The sequence below is a fragment of the Schistocerca cancellata genome, chromosome 1 (genome assembly GCF_023864275.1).
Source record: "Schistocerca cancellata isolate TAMUIC-IGC-003103 chromosome 1, iqSchCanc2.1, whole genome shotgun sequence".
Classification (NCBI taxonomy): Eukaryota; Metazoa; Arthropoda; class Insecta; order Orthoptera; family Acrididae; genus Schistocerca; species Schistocerca cancellata.
This window is the reverse complement of record NC_064626.1, coordinates 717,695,610-717,702,801: the sequence shown is the minus strand read 5'-3', so window position 1 is coordinate 717,702,801 and position 7,192 is coordinate 717,695,610. Positions and strand designations below refer to the sequence as shown.

General features: G+C 40.8%; 1 non-coding gene across 1 annotated transcript; it reads left to right on the top strand.

Moving 5' to 3' along the window:
- Positions 1-378: 378 nt before the first annotated feature.
- Trnag-gcc (transfer RNA glycine (anticodon GCC)) lies at positions 379-449 on the top strand. Its single transcript has one exon. It is a non-coding gene; the product is annotated as a tRNA-Gly (tRNA).
- The last annotated feature ends 6,743 nt before the right edge of the window (positions 450-7,192 follow it).

Below are 7,192 nucleotides of genomic sequence, written 5' to 3'. Positions count from 1 at the left end.
ACAGACAGAACGAGCAAACATCATACATACCCAGTACCTACGTAAATTTCATCAACACTTGAAAACGGGAGAAAATTCCTGAAACCGAATTCCTGTTCATGAAAAACATAACCGGTGTAATATTTAATTGTGTAAATCAAGATTTAATTTCTTAGGTTTTCCATGATTTCCACTAATCGTGGTAAAACGCCGCGATGAAAAGGCGACGGTTAATTTCTTCGTTGATAATTACCCGAGCCTATGCACGGTCGCTAGTCATATTATTGTTGACGAGCATTAAACAGTAATTCATATTAAAAAAAAAGAATCCTTGGTAAGAAACATGAAATTACAAACATAACCAGAGTATGAAGTTAAATCTGCAAACGTTGCTGCGCAGCATCGGTGGTTCAGTGGTAGAATGCTCGCCTGCCACGCGGGCGGCCCGGGTTCGATTCCCGGCCGATGCAAATTATTTTGTTACATACATTTCACGTCATCTTATATACTTGTATCATAGCTAAACCAAAAATTCACTTGTAAGATAAAACTGTTATGACTGAAAGAATTTAAACCTTATCAGAAAGATAACGAAACTAATTTTTGCAGCGGAGGCCACGATAAACAACACAGACTTCAAAAATATATCGCAAAGAAAAAAGGCCGATTAATCGACGAAACACTGGAATCCACTCCGAAACACAGGAGAGAATATGTTGTCTCTCATACACAGCAGTGATTACAAAATAATTTATCCCGAAGCCAATGAAAATCTGATTGTGGTATAAAGAAATTAAATTGAAATTTTGTCACATGAGCCATTACCATTATGTTATTGGTCAAAGCCGACGACTAGTGTCACAAATTCCTCTTGACCTACATTTTTATTATAGAATATGAAAAATTATTATGATATTTCCTTATATATTTCCAAAGATTATAGTCTTAACGTAAAGTGGCCTTTAGACGGGGATAATATTGTACAATATTATTGAAGTAGCGCAGTAAAACTGCAGAGTATTATTGAGGCTTGGCGTGTTCGGAATGATGGATGATGAAGACACTGCTGCTGTGATAATTGCTTAACTTTATTGCAATCCGAAAGATAAAGGAACATGGATGAAAAATTGGTACAACTTCACTCACGAAAACTTGTTGAGGGAAAAGAGGCTGAATGAAAAACAATATAATCATTATTTTTTACAATTGCGCAATAGTATTGAGAACATCAAAAATTTTGAAATATTTTCGTTTCCTGGAAGCATTGTACCGTGTTTTGGTTATATTTAGAGCATCCGTGACAGTGTTTCGCTTGCTACAATCTCTGGTCACATTTTTATTTTCAGTTTAGTGTTTTATTATCGAAGTTAAAAGCGGGATATATATATAAAAAAAGAAAACGGGGAAAGCATTTTTATTGGAGTGCACAGAGCTCTACAAATCGATGCCCGCCATGGGGGAATTAAAAACGTTACAAAAACAGAATCATGAAGAATCAGTGTTATAGGGTTTTACTAAACAGAATACAGAGAACGGTATCGCCCGGCCACAAAGGGATTTGTAGCAAAAAATTTAGGTCTTGAAGGACAAATTTCTGGGAAGAGGTGAAAACAATACAGGATTCTAGAAAAAGTGGTGCTGGAACGAATGAAGTATTAGAACCCACTTTGTGATGTTTGGATGAAATACGTTTTCTTCTCGACCAAGAGGTAGTGAGCTCGGTCATCGCAATGGAATCGTAAATGAACTGGATGAATCAGTCAATTCCGGAAGTATTTTTTCAGTTGATTTATATATACTCCTTTGAAATGCACATTAATCGATGATAATATATGTCAGGTTATTAAATTTGTGTGTGATGCTGTCAAGTGCCATTCAAATACGAGAGATGGAACTTTAATAGTGGCAATTATTTATTTACAGCTCGTACAAAATAGGTTCGTGTTTCAAAGTTTTACTGACCTTCAACGTAGTCACCAGCACTGTGTATAGCCCGTTGCCAGGAATGTGGAAGTCGTAGGATACTGTTAGCAGTGCCAGTTGTGTTGACAGTTCGAGCGGCGAGGTCTATGCTGTTTATTTTTGGAACACAACCCAAGACCAGCTTAGAGACAGAAGTGATGACACTTTCTGCAGGACCTGACCATCATTTCGCAGGACAATGCTCAAGCACGTACAGTGCAAGCTGTTACTGATTTGTTTGAGTGATGGGGCTGCTAAGTGCTATACCACCTACGTCGCTCTCCTGACTGAAGCCCTCGTGAGTTCAACTCGATTTCTAAACTAAAGGAAACACTTCACAGCATTCGCTTCAGAACTGCTACAAATTCGTCGGGCGATAGACCTCGCCGCTCGAACTGTCAACACAACTGGCACTGCTAAGAGTGTCCTACGACTTCCACATCACTGGCAACGGGTTTGCTGGTGACTACTCTGAAGGTCAGTAAAACTTTGAAACACGTATCTATTTTGTTCGAGCTGTAAATAAATAGTAGCCACTATTAATGTTTCAATCCTCGTAATACTAACAAGGTTTATCTTTCCATTATACATTACCCTCTTTATTAAGAAACATATAAGAGAAATTACTTTGTTCAGGCTTTCAATTTAGCGTCATTCGAATTACCAATAAATTTCGTTGTAGGTTAATGAAAGTGAGGCCGCAGGTTGTGCATTGCCTCCAGTCAAAAAGAAGAAGTTGTTAATTGGGAGTTTAGACCGTCAGCTCTTGCTTACTACAGAAAGTCACTAGACACAGATTGCGACAGTTTGGACTGTGGAGCTGGGCACAATGACTACACAACACTAGATACAAGTCAGAAAAGAAGTTAATGAAATATTCTCTGAAGGGCAACTTAGAAATTTGCACAGAAACTGTGTAGAGATGCACCCCACATCCCACAGTCACAGTTTTTGTCTCTGCATCTACTTCTGCATATATTTATGTCTCACCAGCATCGAGTCCACAGGAGACTTGTAACAATCTGTGCAGCAGTTACGGTCCCGTATTTTCCGCAGTTTGAGTAGTTCATTCTTGTCATTTTCGTCGAAATACCGTGAGTTCTAATGGCTCTGAGCACTATGGGACTTAACATCTGAGGTCATCAGTCCCCTAGAACTTAGATCTACTTAAACCTAACTAACCTAAGGACATCACACACATCCATGCCCGAGGCAGGATTCGAACCTGCGACCGTAGCAGTCGCGCGGTTCCAGACTGAAGCGCCTAGAACCGCTCCCACAAAGGCCGGCGGTGAGTTCTAATAATTCATCGGACCCTCCATCTGTTTCCATGGAATCTTTTATTCTTTTCACTACTTTCTGAAAACTTAGCGTTAAATAATTACATTTTTTAACTCATCTTCCTTTGTGGCTCTGTGATATCGTCCCTTGAATTTTGTTAGCAAAACCTCAAAGTAAGCGTTCCTTACGTTTTTGTAACAAAGTAGGGTATATATATACAGGGTGACGATTATTGAACTATATGAAATAAAATCGTCATTACTTCTGAACGTTTTGCGTTAGGACACTCAAACTCCACGGTTGGCTGGTGGCATAATGGGCACTAGTATGTGCATGCACGAATGGTTTAGCTATGAAGCCCACTTTCATTTGGATGTGTTCGTCAATAAGCAAAACTGGCGCATTTGGGGGACTGAGAATTCGCATTTCACGATCGTGAAGTCTCTTCACCCTCAACAGGTGACAGTGTGGTGTGCAATGCCCAGTCACGGAATAATTGGTGCGATATTCGTTGATGGCACGGTGACTACAGAACGGTACGTGAAGGTTTTGGAAGAAGATTTCATTCCCTTTATTCAAAGTGACACTGATTTCGACAAGATGTTGTTCGTGCAAAACGAACCTCGATCCCATCGAAGCAGGGCAGTGTTTGATGTCCTGGAGGAGCACTTTGGAGACCGCATTCTGGTACTGGGGTACCCAAGGGTCATTGGCATGGGCCTTGATTGGCCGCCATATTCTCGGGGTCTGAACATATGCGATTCCATTTTGTGGGGCTACGTTAAAGACAAGGTGTACAGCACCATCGCTGAGATGAAAAATAGTCATTTAGGAGGTCATCGACAACATCGATGTTCCGACACATCAGCGGGTCATGCAGAATTTCGCTATTCGTCTGCGCCACATCATCGCCAATGATGGCAGGCACATCGAACATGGTATAACATATCTATAGTGACGTTTACATGTGCACGGCGTAGTTTGTACATAATTTACGTTTTTTCATGTAGTTGAATAATTATCACAGTGTATGTGTATGAATGTGTGGTGTCTGTTCTTTCGGACATGCCTGAAAGAACAGACACCATACATTCATACAATTTATTCGCCTCTATGGACAATGAATTCACAAACTTCAACGCGATGCACAATTAAGTTCAATCTCTAGCGGGAAACTAAAATTAGCGGGCATGGAGGACTTTGGACGAGGAATGCGCATAGACGGCGCTGGGTGTGAATGAGAGTAGGTCGGGGAGCGCGCCGAGATAGTTCGTGCATTTGCGATAAACGCTGTGTCCGGATGGCGCAGCGGTTAACACAGCTGCGTAGGAACAGACCTCGGGTTCGAGCTCAAATCTGGTACACATTTTTCATTCGCTGCCGCTGATTCGGCATAAAGTCCCAATGCAGCTGATACTATTGGTTCCCTCCCTTCCCTTTCCTTTCACCCTCCTCCGCCTTTATTTTGCATTGTATACATTACTTATCCCAATACAGTCCTAGTCTATTATTCCATGGCAAGTTCTCATAACTATTTATGCAATACTGTGTTGTCACTGAGTAGGAGCTTAGGAGCTTAGGAAAGAGTAGAAAACAAGGCGAGAAAGCATTTTCATTGGAAATAAGATCATTGCGGGCATTGTGTGATCTGAGAGCAGAACACCACGAAATAATTTATGTAAATAATTTTGTTATTGATTTATTGTATTTATGTGAAACGCGCATTAATTAGTGAGAATACATGTAAGGTACGTATGATAACTGGGTAATACGTGCCTGTTTATTAAAATGGTTTCAAATACAACTAACACACTTGATCTTGCCACGATACTTTGCCCTCGTTACTAAGGGTCTCTGACTATTTTCCTACTTTCAGGCGGGTTTGTTGTTTATGTCGGTTGAAGACAAACTAAATCGCCTCTTTCTCTCCATGAGCCTGTATTGTCTATCCCTCCTCATTTGGCCTGTATGACAGGAAGATACAGATTTTCTCCTTCTGAAGTACATAACTGTAGAAATAACAACATGCCATGACTATTAATATCTTATCCTATGGACACAGAGCAATAGACATTTGAAAGACACCAGATTTTGAATTTAAAATTCCGTAAGCACTTCCACAATCCCGCACGCACGACAGAGACGATAGTTGAAAATTATTTGTTCCTGGTCAGTCCTGCCTGACTGTATGGTTTCAACAAACTGTCATTGTAAAAGCGTCATCCACGACAAATACAAAAGTATCAAAGATGTTGCTGTTTGGCAGACCTTCTGGAGGGATGCTCAGATTATTCGAGCTAAGTAAGCCCCCAAACTTAGAGTAATAATGAACACAGCCATCTGATACACGACCATTCATTCCGACATCTACCATTAAGAACTCAATGAGCATTTATAACTCCCAGCGTAACAATACTTAAAAAGTGTTTATAACTGTAGTAAAGGGATCCAGAGGCAAGTAGTTTCTTGATGGCTACGTGGTCCCGTGTATAGCGGCGAGACAGTGCGGAAAATTCCACTGTAGCTCAAACTCTTCTGCAGTTTCCTTCCATACTTCTTGTATACCAGACAACTGTAACATGTCAGAACGTTAAGTTACTCAGTTCGAATACAATAACAAAAAACTTCATCTGTGTTACTGAATGCATAGATGTAAATAAAAGTGTACATATAGTTATTTTTGTTTGTGTATACGTTACTTACCAAATATAGTCGTTAAGTGCACGTATTATTGGCTCAAATGGCTCTGAGCACTATGGGACTTAACTGCTGAGGTCATCAGTCCCCTTGAACTTAGAACTACTTAAACCTAACTAACCTAAGGACGTCACACACATCCATGCTCGAGGCAGGATTCGAACCTGCGACCGTGGCGGTCGCGCGGTTCCAGACTGTAGCGCCTAGAACCGCTCGGCCACCCCGGCCGGCGCAAGTGTTATTGCATGACGCGTTTGCATAAGTATGTCTTCAGTATTCTGAGGTCAAACTGCACTTGTAAACTTCAGGTCTTCGAATGAATTGTCGTAACAAGGTATCATAGCATACTTGGTGGAACTGCGTCTCTCATTGTAGTCTTGGTTTTGGATCGTGGGGGCAACTATTTCCATTGCTGCATCAAATGTTGATCCATCAACACGTAAAATCTTACGATAACCTTGTTTTCCGTTCAACCCCAATTCCCTCAACAAGTTTTCGTGGCCGGCCGGAGTGGCCGAGCGGTTCTAGGCGCTTCAGTCTGGAACCGCGCGATCGCTACGGTCGCAGGTTCGAATCCTGCCTCGGGCATGGATGTGTGTGATGTCCTTAGGTTAGTTAGGTTTAAGTAGTTCTGAGTTCTAGGGGACTGATTTCCTCAAATGTTGAGCCCCATAGTGCTCAGAGCCATTTGAAACAAGTTTTCGTGAGTGAATCTTTCACTCTCCTTGCGCAAATTTTTCATCCTTCTTCTTTTTTTCCCGGACTGCCACAAATTAGCGCAATTACCACAACAGCAGTGTCTTTATCAACTGTTATTCAGAACACTTCAAGCCTCACTAATACTGTACAAAACTATTGTGCAACATTATTGAACAGTTTAGGGACAACAATACTGTTGCAAAGTATTACTGTACAATATTATTGCCCGTCGAGGGGCTGCTTTATGCATCAGCTGATTTTATCTGCTGTTTGTTTCACAAAACACCGATGTGCAGAAAGATGAGGTTCTTGAAGGGACAGAAAGACGTGATGGGTGTTTCGCACGCACAGAGAAATAGATTGCATCTCGGCTGGCGTAACTCACACTCTCTCTCCGATCCGGCTTTTCCTTCTGTTATGGAGAAAAATGTAAGTAGTTTGATATTAATTAAAATAGTATTTCTAATCACACTATGAGTAAATGAATATAAAAAACTAATGGATTATGTTTCACTGCATGGAAGATGGAGACTGTAGATCTTTAAATATTAAAAAAAAAAAAAACCTTAGGAAT